The following is an 8,991-nucleotide window of genomic DNA, read 5'->3' as shown; positions in this document are numbered from 1 at the left end:
AACGCAGAGGGCTGCCTGGAGAGGAGGGGAGTGGCCGGGCCCACGGGGTGAGAGGCGGACACAGAGGACTCTATCTCACCCAATTGTGGGGCGGGCTGGCCGGCCTTCATCTGCCTGACCCACCCAGGCAGGGACTGAGCAGGGTGTCCGCCTCTCCATTCTCCATCCTTCCATCTGTGACACCGGTCGCCCTTGCCAGGCCTCCCCCAAAGTGAGTTCAGTTCAATCCCTGAACATAAAAGGGCATGGGGGGGGGGGGGGCGCTCCACTCCAGTGCCCCCTGATTCCCACCAACAGGACCTGGTCTCGGGACGGTGGCCACAGCTGCAGAACATAGATCCATTTCAAGAAAAGTTGGGAATGCAGACTTTCCTGTGAGCCCCTATTCCAAAAGGTGGCAGCTTATTCACATTGTGGCAAAGACACCTTCAGGAGTAACATAAGTGGGTGAAGTCAGGGCCAAACCAGGCCATGTCCTCATCCAATCTCTCTGAGATGTGTGGGCAGAACCAAGTCTCAGCTCTTCGCAGGACACTCCTGTGGTTTTTTTAAGCCTAAAGGACAGTAGTCTGTCTCCATTCTTGTTCTTTGGGATTTTTTCATCGTTGGATAAAAGGATATGTACATTGGGGCAATCTTCTCAAGATACAATATTCAGTTCCACCCATGTGACAACAACAGTGTCCCTCAGAGGAAGGGAGCCAGCAGATGGGGAGCAGGGAATTCTGAAAACCAAAGGGATGACAAAGACGCTAAGCCTTTCCTCCACACGTCTGACACCCCTCCTCAGGCAGCCTGCAGGCCCGGCATCTGCTGGAACTTTACCACTTGATGCCCCGGCTGCTGGCAGGTTGCCCTGGCCCTGTTAGGTGGTGTGCAGGGCCACCTGGGCCTGGGGGGAGTCCCCCCCCCCCCCCCCCGCCTCCCAGCCACTCCTGGTACAGCTTCTGCATGTGGGCGCTGGTCTCCGGGGGCCACACCAGGATGGTGACTTAGATGCCTTCCATCTGCCACAGCAGCGCCCTGTCCCTGTCCGCACACCCATCTTCTGCCCAGGCCTGGCTCCTGCCGCTTAGGTGTGCCTGGCACAGGCCAGGACCTCCACGAAGTGGCAGGGGAACTTGTCCCTCCCCAGCTTCAGGACCACTTCTGGATGTTCCGAAAGCCATAAGCAGCCACAAAGCGTAGCAGAGCCTCTCCGTCCTTCTCAAGGGTGACCTCCTGGAGGTCTTTGTTCCTCAAGGTGCGGTAGGTGAGCACCCCCATGTCCTTATTGAACAGCTCCTTGGCCGTGTGCCTGAGGATGTGCGCCAGGTACCCATCGGAGCTGGCACCCTCGTGGAGCCTCACCTCCTCCTCCTTCACGTCTCCAAACAGAGTGTCCACGGCGATGGCGTTCATGGCGAGGTCACTTTGCTCCATTATCTGGACAATATCACCTGAGGTTAACACGCAGTCAGCACCCCAGGAACTATGCAAAGCTGTGGGAACATTTTCTCGAAGGGCCTCCAGTTTCTTGTCATAACACGGGGCCAAAATGACTTGGAAAATCTTGTCTGGGGACAGGTTCTGCCATCTGGTGAAGTAATCCTGCACCAGAGAGCCCATGATCTGCTGGGGAGACTTGGCCGTGCAGAGGTGGGGCGTGATGGGGTGACCCAGCACGAACTCCACATATGGACCCAGCCAGGGCAGGTGGAGGTCAGCATGGATAGCTGGGGCTCTTCCTCAAGGTGCTGGCAGTACCCACACAAATTCCTTCTGACTCTCCAGGATGCTGAAGTCCGCAGCTATCTTCATGTCAAAGACAGTGTGCCCCAAGGCTTTTGAGGAAGCCGCAGAGCCTTCCGGATGCATCAGTGACACTGAGGCTGAATTTAGCAGCAAAATAAGGCAGAGACTGAGGACACATGGACACTGCCAGCACCTTGTGCTGTGAGGTATCACATTTCTTATTAGGGTTCAGAACATGGAAGAGGTCCTTGGCATTCTGCTGAGAAACTTGGACTCCTTCCTCTGTGGTCACACAACTGTCACATGCCAGACAGTCACTCAGAAATATCTTGGCATCGGCCAACTTATGGAATTCTCCCTTCTCTCCGTTCTCCTGAGCCGGACTCTGGACGTCAACTGTGGCATTCCCTTGGTCATCAGTTTGGTTATTTTTTACTATATTCCTTTCGTGCATGCAGTGGTCACACTTCATCTGGAGCAGGGCAGGCAGGGGCCAGAGCGCAAGACCTGGAGGAAGCAGGGGAGAGCAGTCACAGCTCCTTGCGGAACTTCTAGGAAGGGGAAATGCCAAGGTGCCCGAGGCCGAGTTCCAGGAGGCTGGCGGCACTCTGAGGATCCTGCCGGCAGTGCTTGTCTGTCGGGGCCTGGCCCATTTTCTGGAGATTGACCCTGTAGGACTACTGAGGGAGTGAGTGGCTGCTGACTGGGCTGGTGGTCGTTCTGGTTGGTCACTGGCTTTTTATATATATAGATTCTGTTGATGATTTATATTATGCTAGAGGCCCAGAGCATGAAATTTATGCACAGGGGTGGGAGGGGTCCCTCAGCCCCGTCTTCACCCTCTTGCAATCCAGGACCACTGGCTCCTAACTGCTCGCCTGACTGCCTCCCTGCCTGATCGTCCCTAACCACTTTGCCTGCCTGCCTGCTCGCCCCTAACTGCTCACCTGCCTACCTGATCACCCCTAACCACTCGCCTGCCTGCCTGATAGCCCCTAACTGCCTCTGCCTGACTGATCACCCCTAACCACTTGCCTGCCTGATCATCCCTAACTGCTTGCCTGCCTGCCTAATCACCCCTAACCATTCTGCCTGCCTTCCTGATTGCCCCTAACTGCTCACCTGCCTGCCCGATTGCCCCTAACCACCTCTACCTCAGTCCTCACTGCCTCAACTTCGTCCAGAAGGACATCCGGAATAACATCCAGAAGGTTGTTTGGCTGTCCAGTCTAATTAGCATATTATGCTTTTATTATTATAGATACCTGGCATACATTACTGCCTTTAATTCTTGCAACAACTCGATGATATTTGAGGTTCATTGCAACCCATTCAAGTGATCAGTTCTAGTATTAGTGATGGAGAAGGAAGTCTCCATGATACTTTGGATAAACTTTCCCTAAATTGTTCTATTTACACAGCAATTTCTTAGTCAAATTCTAAGAAATTTTTTAAAACTCTTGCTGCTGATATAAAAGTCTTCTTGATATTGCATTTTATCAGAGTCCATAATACCAAGCATATATCAAGGTAGGGCATATCATCCCAAGAGCAAATTCTTATCTACCAATTAATTATTCCACAAGATTTTAATCTCTTTAAAAAATATCATGATATACTCAAACATATAAAAATTACAGTATAACAAATACCCATGTAACCACAACCCAGAATTAACAATATGCTAACAGCATTTTAGTTTAAATCTTTTAAATTATTGGTAAGAAACTAATCATTCCAGATTTTAAGTCCCCTTGTACACATCCCTGGTCTCTTTCTGCTCCCTCATTTCTCAGAGAATCATCCCCCATCCAACTTATCTGGGTTTCTATACATTATGTCAGATTTTTATCAATATACTGTATAGTCTCATGCTGTACTTCGTATATACATTTTATTTTTGAAACCTAAGACATTTTAATACTGAGAAATCAAGGTCAATAATCTCTGAGTACTTAAAAAGAATGTGGGTTCTCTATTTGGTCAGGGCCTATATGTGTTAGATCTCATACATATCTATTAGTTCAAGCTTGTTAATTTAATTGTTCAAACCTTCTGTAACCTTGAAGTTCTTTGTCAGCTTATTTATTGGTTACTAAAGAAAAGGCATGTGCAAATATCCTGCCATAACTATGGATTAGTCAAATTCTTTATAGTTCTGTCAATTTTTACTTTAAATGTATTTTTTGCAAAATTTTGTCTTGCCTTATCTTGATATGCTGATATAAACTTGATATTATGGACTCTAATAAAATGTAATATCAAGAAGACCTTTATATCAGCAGCAGAGTTTTAGAAAATTTCTAAGAATTTGCTTAAGGAAGTTCGGTATAAGTAAAACAGTTTACTTGAAGTACCTTAGAGTCTGCCTTTTCCAATAAGAATTTCTAAAACATACACTTTTAGCAACCTTCAAATATATGATAGTGTTGTTAACTATATTCATCATATTGTATATTAACATCTCTCTAGGACTTATTTATATTATTACTAGAATTTTGACCATCTTTGCTCTTTAAATATTTAGTAAATATTTAAATATGCTCCAAATATTGTGAGGCCATGATACATAAAGTTTAATTTTCGTAGTTCATGGTGAAATATTCTTTTTATATCTACGTTGTATCTCTTTTCAGCCCTCTTAATGTTAAATATATCTTTTGTTTATTAATCAATAAGCATTTATGTGGCTAATATTTATTGGTACATTTTTTCCAAAAATGTATTTACCTTTCTGGGTCATTATACAATTTGTGTCTAGTAAAAATGTAATAAATCTACATAGTGTTTTTTCCTCCCAATTTGAGTATCTACTTTATATATGTGAATTTAATCTTTTTATTTTGCAATGATTTCTGGTACATTTTATCTTATTTCCATCATCTTCTGTTTTATTTTATTTTTTATCTTTATTGTTGAGAGTATTACAGATGTCTCCCTTTTCCCTCCATTGCCCCCTCCACCTGGTTCCAGCCCTTCCCCAGGTCTTCATCACCCTACTTACTGTGCCCATAGGTAAGATCTTTGGTTAATCTCTTTCCACCCGCCCGCCCCCGCTTCCCTCTGAGACTCATCAGTCTGTTCCATGTTTCCAGGACTCTGAATTTTTTCACCAGTTTATTTTGTTCATTAGATTTCTTGTTCATTTATTTTGATTTTTAGATTTAATTGTTCATAAATATGCATTTATTGCCATTTTATTATTCATATTTTCTTTTCCTTCCCCTTCCCCTTCCCCTTCCCCTCCTCCCCCTCCTCCTCCTGCTTCTGCTTCTTATTCCTCTTCTTAAAGAATACCCTTCAACATTTCATGCAATACTAGTACTGGTTTGGTGGTGACGAACTCCTTTAGCTTTTTCTTATCTGTGAAGCTCTTTATCTGACCCTCAAGAGTTCCAAACAAGAGGAACCCAAAGAGCCCCACATCCAGACACAGCATAATTAAAATGCCAAGAGTTAAAGACAACTGAATCTTAAAAGCTGCAAGAGAAAAACAGTTAGTTACCTACAAGGTAACTAACATGATATAACCCATACTACTGTCAGCTGATTTCTCAACAGAAACTCTGCAGGCCAGAAGGGAGTGACAAGAAATATTCAAAGTGATGAATAGCAAGGACCTACAACCAAAATTATTCTACCCAGCAAAGCTATCATTTATAATTGAGGGTCAGATAAAGAGCTTCTTTTGTGTTTTATTTTTACAAGGATTTTTCTATGCTTTATTTGCTTCTTTCATTTTCTGCCTTTGTACTGAATTGACACATTTTTCTCCTTTTATTTCCCTTTATTGATTAAAATAGTGTTGTTACAGTATAGCGAAAAGCCAGAAAAATTCCAAGACAGGAGAAATAGGGGAACTGAGACAAGAAAATTAAACAAGCCGAAACCGGTTTGGCTCAGTGGATAGAGCGTCAGCCTGCGGACTGAAAGGTCCCAGGTTCGATTCCGGTCAAGGGCATGTACCTGGGTTGCGGGCACATCGCCAGTAGGAGATGTGCAGGAGGCGGCTGGTCGACGTTTCTCTCTCATCGATGTTTCTAACTCTCTATCTCTCTATCCCTTCCTCTCTGTAAAAAATCAATAAAATATATTTTTAAAAAAAAAGAAAAAGAAAATTAAACGAGGCCAAAATGTTTTGCAGACCACTTGTAGCAGGACCTTATCTTGAGAACAAAGGGTTCAAACCTCTTCTCACTAGAGAATGCAGAAGAGGAGGGGGAAGGGAAGAGGGGGAGAAGGAGGAATCTTAATGCAACTAGCGAATGCATATCTTAAATCACCCTAAAACAAACTAAAAGACAGCAAAGAGGAGGGAGGAGGGGGAAGGAAGAGTACAGTTTCATCTCAACATACTTTTAACAGAGAAGCCAGCAGTCTTGGGATTCAATTGCCAGGTGCTTCTCATAAATTCTGGGAAAGCCATAAAAAAGTAAAAGGAAGAGACCCCTTCAGAGTTAACCTGTACGAGGGTATCTAGCAAAATAATTTTAAAATCTATAGACAAAAGAGTACATAACCCCTCAAACCTCCACCAGACTCACTTTTTCAGACTAGCTATATTTGCTTCTTTCTTTTTCTGCCTTTGTACTGAATTTGTTCATCTTGTTTTGGACTCTCTTGAGGGTCAGATAAAAAGATTCACAGACAAGAAAAATCCCATCTGAGTCCCAGCTCAGCTGCAGTAGATCTGTTTGCCTTGCTTCTTTCATAACTTTGCTTTAACACAACACAGAGTCACTCATTTGAATGTGTTCCTATGAGATTAACAAGAATCAAGGTGGGGACAGCCCCTTCTGACTCAGGGCCTGTCTGATAATGTCTCTGGTTGTCTGTAAGAGGTGCCTCTAACAGTTTTGTGGATAAATTTGTTTTTATTTGTTCATCTCAGGACTGAAATAGTTCTATCAGTCTGAAAACCCATGTTTTGCTAAATTATCTAAAGTTCTAGACCATCAAACTTGTTTGCTTTCTTTTTATTTTATTTTTTATTTCATTTATTGGATAATATTGGCTAATAAAATTATACAAGTTTCAGGTATGCAATTCTACAATATATCATCTGAGCTTCTGGGGCTTTTCCTTGTTGTTTTTAAAAGTTGTCATGTGTTTTTGAAAGTTTGTTGTTAAATGTGTTTTACATAGGAGTGAGGTTTTCTACATTAGTTTGGCACACTATATTGACCAGAAATCTAATAAACTTTTCTTTATCCTTGAAATTCAGTAACGTACATAAATCTTATCTGTATATGGTTATCTCTGTTAGGTTTTCCTAAAACACAATTAGCCTTATTGATTTTCCTTACATTTAGTAAATGCTCTACTATGAATTTGAATGTTGATTGTGTTCACTAGCTCCATTCCCTCCTTAAGAATTTCGTTTGACATATGTTGTACTTGTTTTTGAAATTGCCTTACATGTCATCTTTCAGATGGCAACCACTTCTTTATGAGACTCTCCAGCTTTTCCTCAATAACCTTGAATGGTTTTCTGCTATGTCAGTTTTGTCTCTCAGGCAGGAGCATTCAGATTGTTAAGAGGTCATTTCTTCCAAATTAATCTAAAGATTCAATGAAATCCAATTAAAATCTTAGTATGTATTTTTATGGAACTTGAAAAGCTGATTCTGAAATTATATGGTTACTAGAAGCCTGGTGCATGAAATTTGTGCACTGGGCAGGATGTCCCTCAGCCTAGCCTGTGCCCTCTTGCAAGCCAGGACCCCTCAGGGTATGTCAGACTGCCAGTTTAGGCCCGATCCCCACAGGGATCGGATCTAAACTGACAGTCAGACATCCCTCTTGGCCTAAACCAGCAGTCGGACATCCCCTGAGAGATGTAGCAGTGTGCCAAGTGGCTGGCAGCCAGGGAGGAGCCAGAACCGGGGCCAGGTGCAACACCACTCGTGCTCATCCCAGCCTGCTGCACCTGCTGCCACCACTCAGTAGTGCTACCATGGAGTTGGGAGAGACTCCCACTGCTGCAGCTGCACTTGCCAGCTGTGAGCCCGGTTTCTGGCTGAGTGGCGCTCCCCCTCTGGGAGCACACTGACCACCAGGGGGAAGCTCCTGCCTTGATCATTTGCCCCCTCATGGTCAGTGAGCATCATAGTGACTGGTTGACCAGTCGTTCCGGTCGTTCCATCATAATGGTCGCTTAGGCTTTTGTATACTAGTATATAGATGTAAAGGACCCAGAGAATAAAAATATATATATATTGAACTGCACTGTTGGAGAATTTGCAGTATCACATTTAAGATTTACTATAAGCTACAGTAAATGCTGATATTTTGGTATTGAAGCAAGAAAAAATAAATAGGTCAAGAGAAAAGAATAGAGTCCATAAATAAGCACACACATATGTTTAATAGTTTTGACCAATACAATTCAATGGGGAAGATGGTGGTCTTTTCAATATTATTCTGAAGCATCATTGCTTCTCGGCCTTTTGGCTAAGATCAAGTGTAGTATCTGTTCTTATCAGTTTAATATTCTGAAGCATCAACTTATCTGAGACAACCTTGACACTTACCTAATATTACATACAAAAATTAATTGTGATGTACCATAACTTTAATTTGCAGGCTAAAATTTAAAGCCTTTAAGATAATATTTCCAAGAACTTAGGATGAGTTATGATTTATTAGGTAGGATGCAACAAGCACTAACTTGCAGTCTTCCTGGGGCATGGAGGTTGAATTGCTTTTGGGTCTCCTGAAGTTGGGATAGGTTGGTCATACATTTCAGTTGCTAGAATAATAGCTTTCTACATATTTAATTATCAAGTTTATTAACTATAAAACCACAGCTCAAATTTGTTAACTTCTTGAGTTCCTCATCAATAGCATGATAATAAAAGGATGTAGGAAGGCAAGAGAGGAAACTGCAAGTATTCTTAGAGCTAAAATCTAGAACTTGCATAATATCATTTCCACCAAAATCTATGTCAAAACATTTATAAGGCCAGCCCAGATTCAAGACAGAGAAGAAACAGACTTTATCCTCTGACAGGTGAAGCAGCAACCACACATGACAGAGGAGCATGTGCTCAGAAAAGTAGGATTGTTGGGAATCATAGTTACAGCAATCTAACAATCAAATACAACCAATATATAGGAATGACAATAACTGCTCCAAGCAACAACAGGGATAAACCTCACAAACATAATGTTGAGTGAAAAAAAGAAACTCACAAAAGAAATATACATTATGTACCATTTCTATGATATACAAAAATCTACAAAACTAATACATGG

General features: G+C 42.6%; 2 pseudogenes; one reads left to right on the top strand and one right to left on the bottom strand.

Annotated features, from left to right (window-relative positions):
* Positions 1-865: 865 nt before the first annotated feature.
* On the bottom strand, positions 866-2,206 carry LOC139016721 (nuclear prelamin A recognition factor pseudogene; annotated as a pseudogene).
* A 5,961-nt stretch (positions 2,207-8,167) lies between these two features.
* On the top strand, positions 8,168-8,306 carry LOC139017146 (U2 spliceosomal RNA; annotated as a pseudogene).
* The last annotated feature ends 685 nt before the right edge of the window (positions 8,307-8,991 follow it).

This window comes from Myotis yumanensis, unplaced genomic scaffold (genome assembly GCF_028538775.1).
Source record: "Myotis yumanensis isolate MYYU_CA2020_CCGP unplaced genomic scaffold, mMyoYum1.0.hap1 SCAF_9, whole genome shotgun sequence".
Lineage (NCBI taxonomy): Eukaryota > Metazoa > Chordata > Mammalia > Chiroptera > Vespertilionidae > Myotis > Myotis yumanensis.
Note: the sequence above shows the minus strand (reverse complement) of the source record. Positions and strands in the feature narration are given on the sequence as shown.